Raw genomic sequence first — 21925 nt, 5'->3', positions numbered from 1 at the left:
ACAACCATGAGATTGGTAAAGATTATTGGATATTGTTGAAATTTGGGAAATGCCATGCCTCTAGGACCTCACTAAGGTTCTGGGTCCTTGCATTCCAGTTCTGAGAGTGAGTTTAAGTAGTGCACTCCGAACGATGTGCACAAACCTCTTCTAGGGCCATGCCCAAAACTCATATGATCACCATGCAACTGCAGAAAGAAATTCCTGTTTTCCAGGGAAGAATTGTTACGTGTTGTCCAGCAGCAGCAACAACTGAACTATGTTTGGTTTCAGCTGAATGATAGATCTGTAAAATAAGGACATGAAACTCTCTGTATCCATCTAGAAGGAACAACCTCTCTTGTTCTGCTGAAATATATTTATGCTCAGTTTTTCTTAGCATCTATGATACATCAGACATCAGAGTCTGAGTTGAATCATATTCAAGCATTGGCAGAGGCTGCCCAGGGAAATGGTGGAGTCGTTTCTGGAGGTGTTCAAGAAATGTGGAGTTGTGACACTGAGGGACAAATCAATGATCAACACTTTGATTTTCTGATGCTTTAATTGAATTTCGCTTTTTTCATTCATTTTATCTTTTTTTCGTGTAAAGCTTGATTCAGGGTTTTCAGCTGTTTTCTGTGTCAGCAAAAGACTGCTAATTTGGATACTTAGGCTTAAGTCAGTCACAGTATCTCTCATTCCTTTTTATCCCTTCAGAGTTCAAATTTTTTTACATATTTTCTTCCACCGAGTGCAGTACTTACTCCTTAAGTAAATTTCATATCTGCTCTTCCTGAATTCATTGAAAACTTTCAAAATTGTTAAGGATGTCACAGCTTTGGCACCTTTCAGAAACCAAAAGAACTATTGTTCAAAGTAACTTGTTTTCATGCTTCTGCGAGAGTTTCAGCCCCATGGAAACTCTCAGCTTTGCTACTTCTTTTTCAGATTATTTTGATCTTTTATCTATCCTGTTGCTTCACAGTAGAGAGAAAGAACTTTGGACTTGGACTGCTCTAAACAATGTTTTTACTCAGTTGGAGGATAAGTGCTTCAGGTTAGCAGAAGATAAACCCCAAGGATGTATTTTTGCCTGGGTTTTCCAGTATCAGGATGTAAAAGCTCCTTTCCTGCCCATAGGGCTGGTAAAGATTTGAAAGTCGAGAAAACTCTGTGCTCGGTAAAGTAAAGGAAATTGTAGCAAACTGACTGAATTGTAGCCCTATACTGCTAGATGGGAGTTCATGCTCAGCCTGCCCCCAGCTTCCATCTAGCCCATATATTTCACCCACAGCTATAAGGAATGGCAGCAGTTCTGGTTTTTAAAAGAAGTGCTGGTGTAGCTTACTACCAAGGCTAAAAAAATGTGCAAGAAGTTCTTCAAATCCTTTAAACCAAGCTATAATCATGATAACACCATTCATCATAGCAGCCCCCCCGCCAAACCAACTCCTTTAAACGCAACTCTTCCTGCGGTATAAAGTCATTCAATGAAAGATTTTATTACTGCTGTCTGTACTGTTTTTCCAGGGCGCTACCATAATAGAAATCAACACAGAGAAATTGGTAATAATCACACATGTTTCATATTGCTTCCCATGTGGAAAACATTTCAAAGGTGTCAGTGCCTGGAAAACCTGATGGTTTCATTGAATACCAGAACAAAACTCCAAGGCAAACCCTGAGGAGAGATTAACACTTGGAAGTATAAAATTCAGGTAGTAATGAGAAGCCAGGTGTTCACTGTCAAGGATTCCAAGTTTCCCTAATTACGGGTGAGTATCTGACTTTAACTGCCTCTCTCAGGTGAGCCAGTAATCCTTTGTTGACAAAGATTTATAAAGGGAAAAAAATAACAATAGGAAAAGAAAAAGAAATATGCCTCTGTTTGCTGCTATGGAGAAAATATTACACAGGCAGTCCTATTTCTAACTAAATTAAGATGAGAGAGGGAATTGGAAGTCATGTTGCACCCACAGTGATCATTCTGCAAATTGCAGTATGGATCTAGAATTTCATGTTAATTACATTTTATTTGAAAAGTGCTGCTCTACACAGTATTTTCCACAGCAGTGGAGGCTTGATTCTGCTCTCAATTATGTAGGTGTAAAGTGGAGTATCTCCAGTGAAGCTAATGAAGTTAGAGTAGTTTAACACTGAAATGAGGAAGATTACAATAAGGCCCTAGAGCCTGCAATATTGCTACTGCAGTTAATGATCATTACTGCAGAGTGCTGTAGTCTAGTAATTATTTCGTTCATGCAGGTAGGAAGACACACCAAACTGGTATTGATTGTGTCTGTGAGAGAAATCGGCAAAAATTCTCCAACTTAATATTGTCTCTCCAGATTGTACCATATATTTTCTTTTTGTGTATGTGTGTATTGTGGTTGTACATGGAAGGGAGTGTATTCAGATTTTGAGGAGCTGATTTAAAAACCTAGATAGGATGCTGAGCATGAAAGTAGAGAAAATGCCTCCTGTTTCAATAATCCTTCAGGTTGCATTGATGCCTATTGCCTGTTTGTACTGAAAGCCCCCTACTTTTGTTGCTTTCAGTAGTGTTTTGATATAAAACTTGAAGTATGATAACTCAGTCATTGCTAGTCAAGTGCACTTTCCAAATCTTGGCCCACCAGTTGTATCATTATGTGTTGGCCAGACTTGGGCTGTGCTTTCCTGAGCTCCATCTTGAGGAATGTTTAAAACCATAAAGTGGGCCCAAATTGTTCCCCGGACATTGGGTAGAACAGCCCCATGTAAGACCCAGTGCTGGAAACTCAGGAAAACAGCAGGTATCTTAAGCTTTGCTTTCCCTGGGCAGATGTAGACATGGGAGCTACGCCTATGCTGGACTGGGTGTTTACCCTCTGGCATTGAAATGTAATTGTTCACAAAGAAATTGCTAGCAGTGTCCCTGCAATGGATTTTGTCAACAAATTATCTCATCTGGAGATGGATAGGAACAGAGTGCAGGAACTGTTTCCAAAAAGCAGTTGGGATGTGACCATCCTAGTTTGGAGGTACATGAGCATGTATGACTGCAGGTTGGCCATGGCACTTGGCTCCAGAGCTTAAAAGTGATCTCTTGTCTTTGTGTATTATTATAATTGTAGCAAGTAGAGATGCAGCTGCGTAGCTGCAGTTGTGAGTCTGGATCAGGGATAATCATCCCAATCACCACTGATCCATGCTACTTTTTACTTGAAACTTTGTAGGGTCAAACTTCAAACCTGGAGGCGTTGGGTAACACAGTGGCTACTGCTGAGGAGCTAAACTGTTGAGCTGAACTTTATGCTTTAGGACACAGGTTTATGCCACATGGACAGTCCTAGATGCTCTGTGCCTGGTGGCACCATCATGTCAACCTACTGCCTGAGTAACCGTGAGATGCCAGCCTGAACACCCTTCCCAGAGAGGTCTCAACCTTGAAGGGCACCGTGGAGCAAGGGAACGGTAGACAACCTCATGGTAGTATGAATGTGAGCTGAGCATCTCAAGAGATGGGTTTGGGCCTGTTCTTGAGACTGACCAGATCAGGTACAAGATTAGTGTGGGCTTTGCATAAGTGGTGTGAAAGGTAAGTCAAACATTGTCTATGTGTATAGCCAGTGCCAGTGCCATTGTTCACGAAGCTGTTATATACTGTTAATTCCTGTATGTTAATATATTTATTAAAAGGGCAATTAAAAAAAAAAAGTCTCTCTTAAAAACTTCCATTCTAACCTATTTAAGCAATCGGGTAAGGCAGTGTTTAAAGCAAATTTTGAGCATATGATGGCATGTCAATGGCAATAGGGGAACATTTGAAAATTAGTCAATGCTTAGCTTTTCAGATAAACTGTTTTCAGTAAAGTCACAGCCAAGGTATATACAGATTTAATAACTCTAGCATGAGCCACATTTGAGGAGGAAGTGTTTCAAATACACAGTTGCAGTTGTGCTTAAATCTACTCATTGGTGGGGAGGTGGGGTGTCTTTTAGGCCCCTGGAAATTTCCCACCTTTGTTCTTTACAGTGGGTATTGCAAGTCCACAAACAGTTCCATAGCTGTGCATTGACAGGCACACTTCTGCCATTCTGTGTTTGGAGGTGTTAAATTACTGCTGATTTGTTTGTCAAAATATTAGTGTTAATGCCTTTTAAAAATTGCTGTGTGTTGGCTGCTCTTGCTTCTCTCTCTAGTGATGGTGAATTAGAGGGGGAGTCACAAAGGAATTGAACATTCTCTGCAATAAGCTTTGGTGGCAAGAGATAGGGACAGGGACAGTTTTATACCGCAAGGGTTGTTCCTTTTTCTTTGCATTTCTGTGAATACAAGTGTACTTCTTCACCTCTCCCCAAACCGAAAGATGACATAAAATCTCATTAGGCAAAGGGCTATACATTTCTTCTAATTAGGTACTTGCCAAATACCACAAACAACTAAATTATGATCCCAAGACATGGAAACCTGCTTTATCAGTGGGATGAAATGTAGCTTGTCCTCAGAAAGGACATCACAGTTCATTCAGCTCAGGAGCATTAGCTGGAAAAGGCACACCGTATCATGTAATCTATCTCCTAGGATGCACAACTTGAAAAGAGTTCATATGTCACAGCAATATGTCCCCTTGTTTATCTTCCAGACAGACTTCATGTATCATGTTGATAAATCGGGCAATACACAGGGCCAGTTCCCTCCTACTGAGGTGAGTGGGAGCTGCATGATGCCTGATACCAAAGCTCAGGAATTATTCAGATTGACTAACATAGCTGAGTGCGTGCCAGGCTTGTTTTATTCTCCTTGTCAGATCTCTTGAGGAGTGATGGAGCTTAGGGGTCACTGAGTTTCAGGAGCACAATGGGGGATGGTAGCACCACCAGATTACCAATGGCCACATAGCATATGTCATTCAGGACTTGCAGAATGGGGGTACAATTTGGTGAGCAGCACAACTGCAGGTGCAATTGGCTCAAGGTCCAGGGAAAACAATTTCCCTCACTCTGCCTGAGCTAACGCTCAAAGATTACCCTTTTTAGTATATTTCCTGGAGGGTTGCTTAAGGCATTACTGTAACATAAACAATCCTTAATAATGATTCAGCAACTATGTTATTCTGCGTAAAAGAAAACAAAACCAAATAAGGGTAATCTTTTGCAATACTGCTTGCAATTTCTTATAGGGACTGACATAAAATATTTAAGTCTCAACACATTCCAGTTGTGAAGGATCTTGAATACATCCTGGCTCTTCAATCCTCACATGCCAAATATCTTTGGGCATCAGGATCCAGTATTAAGACCATGATTTACCAAAATATGTTTGATTTTCTGTTGTTTGAATACTCTGACAAAATAACTTTTTCAGTGTCTGTGCTGTGAACAGCACTGATACACATGGACCCTGTGCCTTACATTTTCCTCTCATACTTGTGGAATAAAACAGGGACTGTTTGCTGAGCAGTGTGTCCGAGCAGCTGCTGACTGTGCAGTTTTCAAACCTGCCATCACTTTGAAGTTCACATGGAAGAGACTTCACATGCAATTTCTCCTCCAGTACTTGGTGTTTGCCCAGAAGCATTACCCTGCAGCTACGCAGGCAAAAACCTTGTGAGAGGTTTGTTCCTTCCCTGGTGGATATTGTGCTGAAATGGATAGAGATGTTCAAATGTAAAAGACACTTCTTCTCAGCCAGGTTAAGTAAGACTGTCCAGGATAGCATCCCACTGATGTATTTGGGAATGGAAGGGAGAGTAAGTATGAAAAGATATGGAGGGAGTGTTACAGGGAGTTAGAGAGGGGTCATGGCTGTCTCTTGACAGCATTCTGCTACCACAGATGTATCTCTAACTCCAAAAACTTTCCTAATATAGCTGTCTAGCTAACAAACACATTTAATTTTGCTTCTCTTCTATCAGAAAACAAGAAATTACCCCAAGTGCTGTCATCATTATAAATACAGTTTAGAGAAGGAGGCAACCAAGTCACAAATCCATGCTGAATTCAGCCTGGTATTGTAAAGAGAAAGGAGTGTGTGGCCAAGAAGAGAAATACTATGTATCTCAAGGTGCACGTGGAGCAAATTAGGTTGAGAATGAAAGATGCTGAATATAAAAGAGAAGAAAGTGAGAGAATGAAACCAAGGATAATAACAGTAAGCAGCAACAGACAGATTCAGATGCTCTGTCTCTCACCGAAGGTGACTTAACTGACACAAGTTGCATCACTGGAAAGGTATGCAGGCAGGTGTGACTCAGGATCAGTCCAAATGTGGTCTGTACTATCCAACGTGAACATTAAGATATAGAAGTAAATAACAGTATTTTGTACAGAATCTGTAATTGCAAGGGACAGATTCCAACATGCCTTAGGGATTTAGCCACAGAAATCCCACTGACCTTCAGTAGTGCTTATGTACCTACATTCCTTAGGTGCTTTAGAGAATTCATGTGCATGTACTCGGCTCAGAGAAAAGTCCATTGCTGTGACTATGATTTTAAGATCCTTTAATGTACTTGATTTTATACAAACGTACACACTAGAGTTTGTCAGTTCAGGGTTTTTGTCATCAAACTGTGAAGTTCAAGGGAGTGTGAATGACATGAAAATATTTTCTGAATCACTTCTGCTTTTTTTTTTTTTTTTTTTTTTTGTGCCGTTTACAAACTATTCTGAAAAGTTATGCTGAGAATATTCTAAGTTAGTTTAGTATGTCAAACAGAGGAATAGAGTTTAGCTCTATTCTTAAACCATGATTATTTATGTAGCAGGCATGTTGGCTAACAAAAAGAATGAAGGCTGACGGGCATGAAAATAATCAGGCTGCTTGTACATGAGTCTCATTTGCTGTGGTCCCAGCAGGAGCTTGAAGAACATTGTGTAAATCATTAAACAAAGGGTGCACAGTTAACATGCACCAGAGATGACCGCTTGTGGTGCTACTTCATGCTACACATCCCACCTTGTATTGTGGCTATGAAAGGAGAAGAAATCAGGAGCTACAGGAGTACATGTGGGAGTGCTTTGGGAATATGACTGGTGACACAGAGTGTAAGCTGGTGCATCAATTTACCATTTTAACTTAGACATGCAGAGTAAAGTATAAGAAGGCATGTAACTAGTTGGATTATATATGTATGTAATGCAAACACAAAGATAAATTTAAAGGCAGATGAGACTTAACTTACAGTTGTAAAATAAGGTAATTAGAAGTATGAATATGTTGGTATTAGGACAGCCATGTGCCATAGGCTGATGCCTACAGGCATACATCTTGGAACATGCACTGTGAGAACCTTTACTTGATCACATAGTATGTTTTTCCATGGTGTTATTATATGGCATGGACAGAGGTTACTTAATGAGACAAATGATCAATTTTTAGTTTTAACCTTGTTTTTTTAAGAATGAAGGCTCTTGTTATTGTCTGCTGGCCAGTCCTCTCTGATATGGACAATCTGTTCTAAACTTGACTCAGTCTGGGATACGGCAAAGCCTTTCTAAGTCAGGTCAGCCATTTATTAGATATCAGTGAATCTGCATAGCCTCACTCACGGTGAAGAAGGTTCTGTTATTTCTGTGTTTGTTTGGGTTTGTAACTCACAGTGCTCCTTAAATGCTGTCCCAGCAGTGCACATACACCAGATAATGAATTTTTACAGCACTGTGGACTTTGTTCTGGCAGCTGAGTACCTCATGAATAGTAAAAATAAAGGTCAATGTTATTAAGGTCTGCATGCTACAGAAGAGGATCTAAACATACAGAGACACTAATTTTGGGTGCCTCAATAGTCTTTTGGATAAAACAGGATACAACTAGATATTTCCAATGTGCCAAGCACAGGCAGCTCTCAGAGCTGAGACAAGTCAGGAACACTAACAGGCCATCCATCCTGTGGGCTCAGTGATGCACATCTTTCGATACTGCTATTTTGCACTGCTTTCTTGTGTGCATATGTTTCCCATAGAATATGCTGTTTTGTGTGGCTTGCCTTACTCCTTGTAAACCTATTTGACTCCACAAAATGCAGTGGCTTCAGATGAGGCTGAAAACTGAAGAAATAGGGAATATATTATTGCATTTTCAACACAGAGTGGAAATTGTGTAAAGGTGAGAATCTTGGCACTGCTCTTACACTGAGAGCAAGAAGAACAGATTACTCCACTTAATAGCAAGATAAAATGAGAAACAGTTTGTCCATTATCAGTATTTCACAGTGTATCTCCCTCTCTCCCATCCACCTTTCTCAAACTCCTGAATTCCTGAAGCCCTGCAAGCTCCTTGTCTTCCAAGATCCATTTCACAATGTCAAGATAGGTTGATGGAATAAAGCAGATCTTTATCCTTTGGCAACTATGTTTCTTTTATCTTCTTTTCTTCTTATTATATTTTCTTCCTTTCATCCATTGGGAAAGAATTTCTGTGGTAAATACTTCTCAGGCCTTTCTAAAGGGCCTGAGTTAAAGGGGAAAAAAAAAGGAATAAAACAGACAAAGCTTTTTTTTCAAAGATGAAACCAGAAGGGTATTTGTTACAGTAAAAATGCAGCAGGTTAAACAAAAGGATTGCTTTGGAACACCTTGTTGGTAGGGCCATCTCCCTGATGTCGGAGGCTACCCATTTGTGGAAGACTTTGTAAGATTAGGATACCAAGTATTTCTTATGTTTTAGCTCCTTCTATTAAAATTGTCAGTTTGAAATTACGAAGATTTCACAGAACCACAAAATTGCTGAGGTTGCAAGGGAACTCTGCAGATCATTTAATCCCCTCTCAAACAGGATTTGCTAAAGTGCACAACATAGGATTACATCCAAATGACTTCTGAACATCTCCAGGGAAGAATACTCCACAACCTCTCCAGGCAGCCTGTGCCAGTGCTCCATCACCCTTGCAGTAAAGAAACTTTTCCTCAAGCTTAAGTGGAATTTCCTGTGCTTCAGTTTGTTCCCAGTGCCTCTTGATCAATTACTGGGCACCACTGAGAAGAGTCTATCTCCACCCTTGTTATCGATCAGATCCCTCTGAGCCTTCTCTTCTCTGGGCTGCACATGCCTAGCTCTGCCAGCCTTCCTTCAGAGGTGAAGTGCACCAGTCCCTTCATCATTTAGGTCCTTCCCTGCAGTGCTGGTTTTGTGCAGATCAGCACCAGCCTGTACTAGTGTATGGGGTTATTCCTCTCCAGAAGAAGGACTCTGCTTCTCCCAGCTGAATTTCAAGAGGCTCCTCAGACCATTGCTCCAGCCTATCAAACTCCTTTTGAATTTCAGCACAGCACTCTGGGGTATCAGTCACTCCTTCCAGATTTATATCATCAGCAAGCTTGCAAACTCTCTCTGCTCACTGTGCCACTGCTCATAACCCTCTGAGACCTGTCGTTCAACAAATTCTCAATCCACTTCACTGCCCACTCATCCAGCCCACACTTCCTGAGCTTGTCTATGGGAGATAGTGTCAGAAGCATTGCTGGCATCCAAGTAGACATCCAGTGCTCACCCCTCATCTACCCAGCCTGATGTCCTATCATAGAAAGCAAGCAGATTGTCCAGTGCAGTATCACAAAATGATAAAAGGTCTGGAGCATATCCCATATGGGGAAAGGCTGAGTTCCTGTTCCTGAACTCCTGTTCAGTCTCAGGAAAAGAAAACTGAGGGGAGATCTGATTAATGTTTATAATTGTCTAAAGGGAAGCGGGAGGCAAATGGATGAGGCCAGGCTCTTCTTGGTGGTGCACAGCAATAGGACAAGGAGTAAAGGCCTAGAACTTGAACATAGGAAGTTCCATACAAACATACAGAAAAGCTTCTTTATGTTAAGTGTAATGGAGCACTGGAACAGGCTGCCCAGAGAGGCTGTGAAGTCTCCTTCTATGGAGATATTCAAGATATTCTGAACGCTTGCCTGTGTGATATATTGTAGGGTACCTGCTTTATCAGGGGAGTTGGTCTCGATGATCTCTTGAGGTCCTTTCCATCTCCTGCAATTCTGGGATTCTGTGGTTAAGCATGATTTCTCTTTAGCAAATCCCTGCTGAGTACTTTAGATAACCTTCTTGTCTTCCACAGGTTTAGAGATGGCCTCCAGAACGAGCTGTTCCATAACCTTTCCAGAGACGAAGGTGAGGCTGACTGGCTTGTAGTCTGACCTGTTTGAAGACTGGGGTAACATTTATGAAGTAATTTTTAATTAGTCACATGTACTGTGGGGGCATTCATATCTACTAACAGATATACATATATCCAAAATATTGACTTAAGGAGGCAGTTTATGTTGCAGTAGGAAGCTTATCTGTCCTGTTTCTTATAAAGGAAAATTTCTAGTATGTGATTCTTTATTGCCAGCTTAGCTTACTATCATATATAGACTAAAATCAACAACTTTGTACAAAGTAAATCTGTATGAAGTAGAAAAAAATGAAAAAAAATACAGTAAATATTTTGCTAATAATGTGAGCAAGCTAGAACTCTTTTTATAAAGCTGAAACTGAGCTATTTAAGGTTTTAGATATACATAATATTATGCAGTCAGAATGAAAGTGCTTCATCCCATATTGCACTGCTTCTGATATAAATAAAATATATGTGCAGTATTTTATTTCATTTCAGAAAATGTAACAAGAGCAAAATGGCATGATCTTGTATGGCAACATAACTTTGTATTCATGGCTGATTTTTTTCCCCTTAACACAGAAGAATATTGTGGGTTGATGCAGTGTCCTAACACAATAGGGGCTAATGAATAGAGCTTGCTGCACTCAAGAGACTGCAGTTCAATTACTAGCGGTGCCAATCAAGTCAGAAATATTAACCATGGTAACAGCAGATTTGAGTTGCATGGAATGAAGCAGTGGCTTCTTGGGGAAGATCGCCTCTTGGGAAGGAAGGGAATGATCTCAGCAAGAGTCACAGAAGGTCGGAGAATGCTTCTTTGTGGTAAAGGAGAGCAGCACACAGCATGATACGGGGAGCTCTGAGCTGTTTGTGTATGTTTTCATAGCAGTGTGCCTAAGACAACTAGCAAGTGTGGTTAACTATGGAGCCCATGCAATGTGCTTAGCATATGGAATTGTATTTCATATGTATATGTGTATGTATTACACAGGATAGTTACTACACCCTATTATAAAGTACAATATAATAACTAATTATGTGAAAGATAATGCAGATTAGGTCCTAAAAGGAGTAAAAATGTTTCTGAAGTCAACGTGACTGCGCTGAATTCCACCAATTCAATCTGTAGCCTTTTATGAGGATTTACTTAATATAGTGCATTTGTTCTGCTGGCTAATGATCAGAGTGAGGATCCCTTGATTTGATACAATGGCAGTGTTATGTATTAGTAGCATGAACAGGAAGCAGCTGGCGTCCTGTTCAGAAAACAATCTCAGTTTTTATTGCAGAGAGCAGTAGTGAAAAACACTGTGTGAGGGGCCTAGTCCTTAAAAACGTGGGAGTTGAGATACTATCCCTTTTCACTGACCAGTCACTTCTGAGCTATTGGTCTCAATTTGTCTCTTTCCACAGAAAGCTGTTCTGGTGTCAGTCCTTTGGAATACAGAGAAATTTTGCAGTTGTCTGCCACCTCATCTGTCTGGTAAGTATGTTCAGTTGTGTAGTGCTTTATTAGATAGCATTTCTTTTTAGTCAGCATCAGTGAAAACTTTTCCTATTCTACGCACTAGGTAACATTAAGACTTAGGTGTGGTTACTGTTTTATGGGTTCTTAGATTCACCATTTCCTCATAATTTTGTAAAAATATGGGACAGGTTTGTTGATAGCTGAAGAAGTAGCACCTAAGAAATGCATTTGATTATGTCTGCAAAGCTGGTGAAAATAATGTGTACTTAATACCTTTCTTCCTTGAGGATTTTGGAATGCAGGATGACTATCGTATACATTTAATGATATCTCTGTAAGGCAGACAGATGCCTGGGCAAGGAAGGTGAATCAGAGGTTTGTCTTGTCTAAATCAGGCATCTGAAGCATAGTCATCTCAGTTTAGTTTCATCACCTTAGGCCCCTCTTGCTGCCAAATATTTTTCAGTTTCAGAGGATGATTCACCTCAGTTATCTCAGAACCTGCACCAAGATGAGAAGAAATGGAGGTCTCCATTGTCCAGAAATGGGGCTCAAGGTTGCTTCATTACCCACATTTGGGCTCTAAAGCCAGATGAGATGGAATGACTTGAGTATATCCTGGCAAGTTAGGAAAAACAGCAGACAAGGAAGAGCAGCAAGGATTGAATTTTAATCCCACTTTTATCACAGTTGTCTATTTGGCCTGTGACAGGATCGCTTTCCATCACTGTCATTGTTTTGCTCCTTTTCCTTCCACTCTTTGTTTGTTTTGAGCATTGAACAATTATTCAGTGTAGGAGACAGTCCTCCTTTCCTTCTAATGAAGAACGAATACTTGTGTTTAACTCCTATTAGAAAATATTTGCCATGTGGTTAGGATAGCCTGGTAAAAAACTCTTGTCTTTCCTGTTTCAATTGCATAAGCGACTTAAGCAATCAGTGAAGGAGGGATGAGAAGCCACTTATCATGTTTCTTAGACTACTGCCCTATCTACTGGACTAAACTGCAATTTACTCACTGGATTAATGAATAACCAATTATTGTGAAACACCACCAGAAGCAGATCGAGGAAGTTAATGCTTAGATTTATTGACAGTATGTTTTCAAGACATTTGCTTGAGAAATGCAAGAATCGTATTCAGGTCATGCTGTGACTGGTTCAGAGCAGCGCCTGAAACCAAGTTAGTCTTCAGTATTGGTTGCCATTAGGCTAGTGGGCTATTTTCTTGTCAACTCAAGGAATATTAAAATAAAGAGTGTCTGGATATTTAGAATGCCTGCTTCAGTGTCTATACCAATCTCTTTGGAAAAAAGTGGCCTGGATTCAAATTGTGGTAAGTGAAAGACAGAGCAGAACCAGTCTCATGTGTCTCAGCAGACCCATAATTACTGGAAGAGAGTATGAAACTGGAGTGATAGATAACAGCATTATCAGCATCTAGCTCTAAACCCCCCTTTCCACTTGTCCAACACAAACACACATTTTGCGATTATTGAAATTACACTTTCTGGCATGCATTAGATATTATTTCACCTGATCCTGATGTTTGAGGTGTTGTCCACAGCGACTATTGAGTTTCTAATAATGGCAGCTTTATTAGGTAATGAATGAAGTATGGGAAAAAATGATTTGTAAATTGTGCACTCTGCATTTCATCCTTAATCCTTTAGGATTCAGTAGAATATCCAAAATTATCCAAGATCTTCATTCTTCTACTTTCTTTAACAATATTTTTGTCAAATAATCTCTACCATTTTGGCAGACTCATAATTTTTTTTGTTCTTCACTTTTGCCTCTCTTTAGCTCCTGTCTGCTATATGAAGACACGTGCTGTCTTACCTGCCAAGTATTTGTGCTAGAATATGGATTTAATAACAGGGTAAGTTTTATTTCTGACCTAATAACTAACATTAGTTGAATGATGTTCAGGCCAGATATACTAACAACAGTACATCCTTTGTTTTTAACAATATTACATTCTTTGTAAAGTAAGAAAAATCCATAACAAACAAAAAATCCCAACAGGCCAAACAACCAAATAAAAATTGAGGAACTTGATTCTAGTATAAGCCTTATAAAATGTTCTCCATCTACTTTCTTGTTTATAAATGTTAGGACAATATATCTTGCCTTCAGAAAATGTTTCTTATAAAAAAAATATGTGCTACTTAGTTATTTCCGTGTCTGAAATCACAATTCATGATGTCCATGTATGAGTTCACTGGGCCTTTTAAATGATTACAAGTTACAAATAATGTACAAATAATGTAAAAGGACAGACCCACTTCAGCTCCTTCTCTTGCACTCCCACATGAGTCTTCTGTCTTCAGACTGTCTTCTGCCTGAGTAGAAGTTTTTTAATTTACTGCCATAGTGGAATGGCAACAATATGGTCTACTTGGTATAAATGTGCAAAATGTTACTCTGTATGGAGCTAAGTCATTCTTTAAGCTTTGTTGTGACAAAGCAAGCTAAAGTGAGTTCCTTGGTATAACCAAAAAGGAACAGGGATTTCACAGAGGAGATAAGCCAAAAGCTCAGAAGCTGGTGGCTCCTGATCCTAACCTGTCATAAGGAGGAAAAAACTGAAATCAGGGTAAAGATCCTCATTGAGCATGAGGCAGAGGCAGATCAGGAGAGTGTGGAAATGGGAATTACATTACTGCTGTAACAGTAATTTACCTGCACTGCTGTGCCCTAGGAAAAGAGGGTCTCCCTATGTCTCTAAGAGGGCAAAGAAGGGCTTGAGGCAGGGGTGGAACAAACTATGGGCTGCCTTTATCTTGCCTCTTGGCTTTCAGCAAAGCTTTCAAATCTAGAGAAGCCCCTTTTTTAAACAAGTTTAATGTTTCCTGGGGTCTATGTCTTACTGATTATGTCTGTTTTACTACAGAGGGGCTGGTAACAGAAAAAATGAGCTTGTAGACAAAAGAGGAAAACTGTACAGCATGCACAGAAAGCCAATACATATCTGAAATTTGAAGAATTGAAGAATATTGACTGCTCCTACTGCCATGGTAATCATATACATTAGCACAAGCTTCAAACCTTAGACTTTCTTAGACTCAGTAGCTAAGCCCTGAGTAGAAGACATGAAGGCTGGTTAGTTGGATAATGGAGAAAGAGTACCCAAAGATTAAATGCAATCAGAAATCCATGTGCACATAAATCCTCCTCAAACAGAATCTAATCTTAATTAGCAGGGAGAAGATTCTTGAATGTCATTATCCTATTTAGCACAAGTGGTTTCATCAGGCTCTTACTTTGTTATATGTGTTGACTAACTGTTGATCTTTCCAAACAACAGAACCATGACAGAATCACTCTCGAGTAGCAGTTTGAAAACTTAAGGAGGTGCATAAATACAAAAATGTTGTAAATGGCAGGAAAAAATATTCCATTTTAAGAAATATGGTTGCTATTATTACTACTTGTATAAAAGTTCATTAGTTCTTTTCACAGTTTGTACAGGCATGTTACATTTCAGTTATTTGCCCTGACAGTCTTTCTGATACACAGTATATTATTTGCTTTAAGATATATAAGTAGCAGTGATTCGTGGTGTGTGATAAATAGAAAAGTATGATTTTAAAAGGAAGAATCATACTTGAGTTCTATATGTAAAAATAAGACATAGGTACTCTATTATAAATTACATGTTGCTGTTGTTGCTGCTTCATGTTATGCTGAAGGACTACACAACCCAAAGAACATTCAACGCCCGCCATGTCCCCGAGTTATTAAAGGAGAAGCAGACATCCATATATCAGAATGTCAGCATCAGCAACGCCCAATCAATTAATCTCTAGCAGTCTCTCTAGTATAAGTTAGATTACCCTAGAAATATATGTGCAGTCTCTCTCTATTTGAGTTGAATATCAAGTATGAGCTCTCTGGTGTAAAAATAGGAAACAGGAACTGTACTTCGAAGTCACTAACATTGATGCTGAAATGCTTTGGCTCATTTGGTTTACTGAGTGATGTCCATAGAAATGTTTAGCTGGAACATCCATTAGTGACTCTGCAAACGTGTAATAAACCATGACATGATTTTCATGTTCTGTAAGGTGCAAGGACCTGTCTTTGAAAAGCAGGCGATTACCGATATATTCAGAGTGGAATATTGGGTAAAGAGGGACCTTGGTATTAGCCTCTAGTCAGGTATTCTACAGTAACAAGTACTATGAAAACAGCCATAGCTTCTAGATGATTGCCTCTCTCTCCTAAATCTCCCAGGAGGTTTCAGAGTCTTGGAATACACGAGAAGAATAATCCCAAGACATGCAAGCACTCTGCTTGGTACTCCCTAAGCACAGAAGGAAGCAAACTTTGCTTTTGCTTAGATGAAATCAAAAGGGCAGTTAAAAGAGAAGTTAAAAGATGTTGAGCAATATGACCAACTTTTCTCTAGGTGACAGCTTTCCCTGACGTAGCTGTTTCCAGGATGTAGATGAAGAGATATAAACGGTGCTAACTCCGTGTGCAGTACACCAGTAGACTTGCTTTCACCAGTGACTAATAGTGATCAGTGAAATCATGGTAGATGGTCTACAGTGGAAATCTGAAACTGTATTAGGAATTATTTTCAGTATTACCTTCAAGTCGAAGTTATAAGAATGCAGAACAATGTTGTTTAATTTGAGTGACAGCAGAGGTTGACTGGTCTTAAATGTGTGTGAGCCAGCTGCTGAGGGGCAGTGTATCTCAATGATGTGTTGCTCTCTGCATCCTTTGTGCTTGAGACAGAATTCACTGACAGAAGTCTGTGTACACTGGATACGTATATGAAATTAGGTTTGTGCTGGAGAACTTCCCCAGTTACTAATGCTTCACACTTGAGAACAGGGACATCCATCAGTAAGGAAGAGGCTATAGTGGAAATAAAAACAAACTTTCTCTTTTATTGAAAAAGTAGATAGGTACCATGTTGGTGAGCAGTTATTCCAACAGTTTTATTGATACATACTTTTGTTGTTGTTCTCGTAGCTAGGAAGAGAGATTAGACATCTTAGCTCTCAGAGAGGAAGGTTTTCACTGTGGCAATGAACAGGTATTGTGTGCTCCTTCAGACTTTTAGGAGAAAAAAATAAATGTAATTTAGTCAGTGTTTTTTGATAAGCAAAGTTTAGGTTTAAAATGTGTAATTCCTGGCAATTAGAGGCAATAAAAAAGTATGCAGAATGGTAAAAACTACCATTTCATTGTTCAAGCTTCATGAAATGTATGTTTGCCTTGCTAAACACTTAACAATACTGACAGTGGAGCTGAGATGCCTTGCAATCAGACATTATTTGATCAGGCAGTTCTTGTTGTACTGTACATGGCTAGAGAGTTGCTTTAAATACAATAAATAAAACTAAAATCTTACACAAGGCAGCACAGCTTATTAATTGCTGTTTTGGAGCTCACGTCGCTGCAGTTATTTAGCTCAGCATTTCATCTCCAGCTGCAGCACAATTTTTGCCAAATATAGATAAATGAAGTTAAAGTTATTGGCAAGGACTAGTTCTGTATCCCTGTTTTGAGTTCATAGATTCATAGGAAGGGCCTTCCTTTATTTTTGTAGCTAGCAATTGTTTTGAACTCCTCTGTTCCAGTACACCAGTGTTTTCAGTTCTATTTTATCAGATACTGGTAAATAGAGAGAATGAGCAGGTTCTTTCTTTGAGAAATATATCATATGAAATGAGAGGGAGGAACAGGCTAAGAAACTGAGCCTCACCCAGTTTATTTTAGGGGTTTCATATAATCTTGATACCAAATCTGCAGACAGGGACTTTCTGTGTGGAATGGGTAACTCTATGGAGCGCTAATTACTTTCTGCACTGAATGAGACAGCCTAGCAGCAGGGTCCCCTACAGACTGACCCTCTCACTACGAGCTACATACAGATGATTTCTGGCTTTCTTGGACCTTCCTATGAAACTCAACATATGAGACACAAATACACAATAGATACATAACATTGAACTTGTTTTAAGTCACTGTAGAAATACTACTAAATAAACTGTAAAATTTAGGTTGTATATACTCCTATTTCTTCATATTAGCTCAGTTCCATTTCCTTCTCTCTGTCACGCACAAGTTTTCAGTTTTACAGCTGTTTTGTGATTATCTATAAACAAGCACGGGGGGGTCAGGAAATGCTGGTGTTTGCCTCTGATCCACCTGGCTCCTTTTCCTTTGATCTGTGATCCCTTCTCTTTAAAGGCAGCCAAGCAAGAGTCTTACCCTACAGAAAGCAAACTCATGGAGCTTCTATTTGGAATGGCTATGCATGGTAAAACATATCAAGAACTTCTGTCTAGATGTGGAAAAGAGAAAGTACTTTTTTTTTTATGCCCAAACACTGTCCAAAAGTTTCTCTACACAGACATTCCATATTAATTAGCATGTGCGAACCTTTTCTTGCATGCTGCTTTCTCCATGGTTACTTAACTTAGGACCATAGCTATAGAAGTTCTCAAAAACTCTAAAATTAGACTAGCAAGACTCATGAAGTTTGCCAGTAAGGTTTCAAAGGGAAATCATTTTTTCAGAATTAGGGGAGCGAGTCATTTTTTTTTTTGCCTGTGAAATTTGCCTGATTCATGCAGAATGACTGGTTTCAGCCAAAGAAAAGGCTTCTCCTTTTTGTAATTTCTCATCAGCTTTACCAAAACTGTGAGTTTCACTTCACATATCCTATGTCACCCTGATTTACAAAATAAAATTTGGGAGGTTAAATGAAGTTACAGCTTTTTAATTGGAACAAGCAAACAAACAAAAACTACTAAACTAAATTGCTGATGATGATGCAGCAGCAAGTAGAAAACAGATTACCCTTACTTTGATATTAGTTAAGAAATGAGCAGTCAAGACCACTTTTGAAATTCACGGGCTCTCCCAACTAGAATATCTAACTTCCTCCTAGGCTATTATAGTAATTACTATTATAGTTGGCTTTTTCATTGACTTAGCCGAAGCATATTATAAATAGAGAATTACGAATGATGATGTTTTTCATATGAGAAATGTTCATGAAAACAGTATTTGTCACGTTGGAAAATATTTTTATTTGAAAAAATAGAACTTTTTTAAAAAAGGTCTTTTTCCTTGAAGGTTGTTTTATGGAAATAAGACTATTTCTCATGGATAAAAGAAAAATATTTCCACTTGGGGATGTGATGGGAGTGAATGGTTGTAAAATAGCAATACATTTCCAGCACAAAATTTGAGATTATCTTAATTATGTCCATTATTCAAGACTCAAAGTCTGCCCTTAATGGGTAAATTATGTAGATTTTACGAAGGAGTGGTCAGAGATATTACTAATTCTCCAGGTTTATAAGGTAAATTGGTGTATTCAGAAGAGAAGCATCAATTTTGTATCCCCACCTCCTGTACACAATGCTAAATCAGCTAGAAATAGTACTCTATAACATTAGGGAAGAGCCAGAGTGTTTTCCAGAATGATTCTTTCTCATGAGAGCAACAAATAACAATGAATACAGTTCTGATGTTCCAACTCATTTCTATAGGATTGTTATTCAGGTTATCAGTGCTAGTGAAGCTTTTCACCAGTGAATTCAGAGAGTACTTTTCTTCACATCTATACTTTCATATAACTCCAATAAGTGCATCTACCCTGAGTAGAGGAGATAGGTAGGGACTGGGCCCACTGCACTGTACCAGGAGGAGATTATTTCTTAGGACTAGATGAATATCTCTGGTTCCTACTGTCTCTCACTGGTTGGCATTTATTCCTAAAATAACTGCATTTTCTCACGGCTGCTCTTACATGTATTCTAGAATGTAGTCTAGAATGTATTTTGGATTATCTGAGTCTAGTTGGCTTTTTCCAAAGAGCACATCAGGCCAAGCTCCACATGTCTCTGTAGGAACCCACCTGCAGCCATTTTGGTGACTTTTTTGAGGAATGAAGTTACTAGTTTCACAGTCGAATATGCATTTCTCATCCTTGTTATTTTTGTCATAATTAATCAGTCTGACTAAGGCTGATCTGGTCTCATCAGCTACACTGCAAGAAGGCAGAGAGAAAAAACAGAGCCCTTCCGATATGGTGGCTGCATTCCTTCTGCATATCCCTCCTGGAGATCGGTTTACCACAGAGTCTCCTGTTTGTACATATAGGGCTAGCCTCCCCCATTGCGACGTAACAGCAACATGATGTGAAAATAAAGTGAAGAATTCCCAGGAATGTTCCTCTCCATAGCATGTGTGCACATACGAATGCAGGCGAGTGAGCTCGTGTGCACACAAACACACACGCTGTCACATTTGGCTCAGTGGCCACTGTGGTTAAATAATGTCGATACCAGAAAGTCTTAGGGTGCTGACACTTCCTCTGGCTGTAAAATATTTACTGTTCCTTTAAAACTGAGAATTAAAAAACAAGGTCAGTCTGTATACTGAACAAGGAGTAAAAAAAATCCTTTTTTTATTAGAAAACACTTGAAACTTATCATGTGCAGCAGATGGGAGTAGAAAATGCAGCTTGAAGACAGTTATATAAATATATCCTTGATGTCTGTTTTGCTTTTCAATTTGCAGTGAAAAGTACAAAGGTAGAATAGAGCGCCAGTCAGGGCTGCACTGTGTCTCTTGATATCCATTCCAGATGTTGGCTAGACTTCGTGGAGCCAGGCTTATGGCACTGAGGCTGGAGCTCGTTGTCTTTTCCTCCAGGTGTGATGCTTCATGCTGATCCCCCCACATGCTAGCCCGTCTTATCCAAACACACTAAGCTCTGTGACAGGCTTCTACCACCTTTTTGACCAAAATTCACCTCCCTTCCCCCCCCAACCTCCACACTTTCCACCCACCCCAACTTCTTTCAGCTTGATGGGCTCTGCAGAAAAGCCCACTTGTCCCTGCCTATCATTCTGTCACTTCAAAAGCAAGTCCCCCTAAAAAAATGAGCTCTGACGTGGTTCTCAAATAATGCTAGTCAGTTAGTAGCTGCTTTGAATATTCCTCTTTGTGTTTTGAGAGTGTCTGGAGGTACTATTTGACACCGAGTATGTCTGCCAAGCCTCTAATGGTAGTTCTCTGTTTGTGCATGCTTGTAAAGGATTTTACACTGTAATATTTTAACTCCCTGATTAAACATTGCTAAGCACAGAAGTATATCATAAATCTTGCAGGCGCCAACTCCATTTATCTGAATGTTAGTTACTGTCTACGGTGGGTAAACAAATTACAGCACAGTTTATTACAATATATGGAGCCACGATGTAGCTCTATTAATATCTTGTACCCCCTGGAAATATATTGTTGGCTCACAGTCTGAATTTTCTCTCCTGAACAATTAAAAACAAATTCTGAATGGAGGGTGGGAGGGTGTCTGTGAGAGGGAGGGGGGAGCATCAGGCACTTTCAAGGGGAAACTTGCTGGGAGTAACAATAATGAGCTGCAATATCAAATTACTACTATCCTGAGTTTGAGGTCAGTACATATTGAGCTAGTTGTAAGATATTAAAGTAGAAACTTTTCTAGTTTGGAATGTATTAATGCTGCTAAAGCTGCCAGCAAAACAGCTAGAAAGAGTTTGACTTGGAGAGGGAAAAAACAAAGGAGAATATTAACAAGCAATAGCATTGGAGTCTCTTCCTTTCCCAGCTACATGCAGCACATTTGCAAAGATCATTCTCATTAATGCTAGCAAGTTTAAGGCACACAGTTCCACTTGTTGATGGGAGATGAATGCTAGAGAAGTTGGAATATTTCCGAAGCTATCTACAAAAATAAATAGTCACTTCTATTTTTTTATCAGTTTGCTTTGCCTACACAAATAATCCCATTTACGTGAATTTATTGCAATCATTGGAAGCTCTATCTTTCTGAAACTGCAGAATAAACAACTGATTAATGTAGGAACTTAAACCTTTAGCAATTCTACTGGGAGGCTTTTTGGATGACTAGTTTAATCCTATTTGAGATAGCTTATGATATATTTCAACACAGAACTAGGAGCAAAGAAAGACACTCTATAAGTTTGAAGAAAATTCATGGTAACTATTAAAAATAATTAAAATTCTAAAAAACTGGAACAAGATCAAGATTGAAATAGTATGTGTAAATCCCTATTTACTTTTGATGTTATTAAAGGCACCACTGCTGCTTGTTCTAGTGGATAGAGTTGTAGCTTAATAAGCTGGGTATTATTGGAGCTATACCAGCTGGATTTCTTACAGTGGTGCAATGCTGATGGCAAAATAAAATTAAAAATAGGTAAGAAATAGTTGTTTCCTGAATTCTGCAGTAATGCCTGCAGGAAGGCTGGCATTGAAACCTCTGATACAAACTGATGATTCTGATGTCACATTCCGTGGGAGCAGGCACCATTATTTGTTATCTCCCTTCCAGGAAACTACAAAAT

This window comes from Tetrao urogallus (genome assembly GCF_951394365.1).
Source record: "Tetrao urogallus genome assembly, chromosome: 2".
Lineage (NCBI taxonomy): Eukaryota > Metazoa > Chordata > Aves > Galliformes > Phasianidae > Tetrao > Tetrao urogallus.
Note: the sequence above shows the minus strand (reverse complement) of the source record.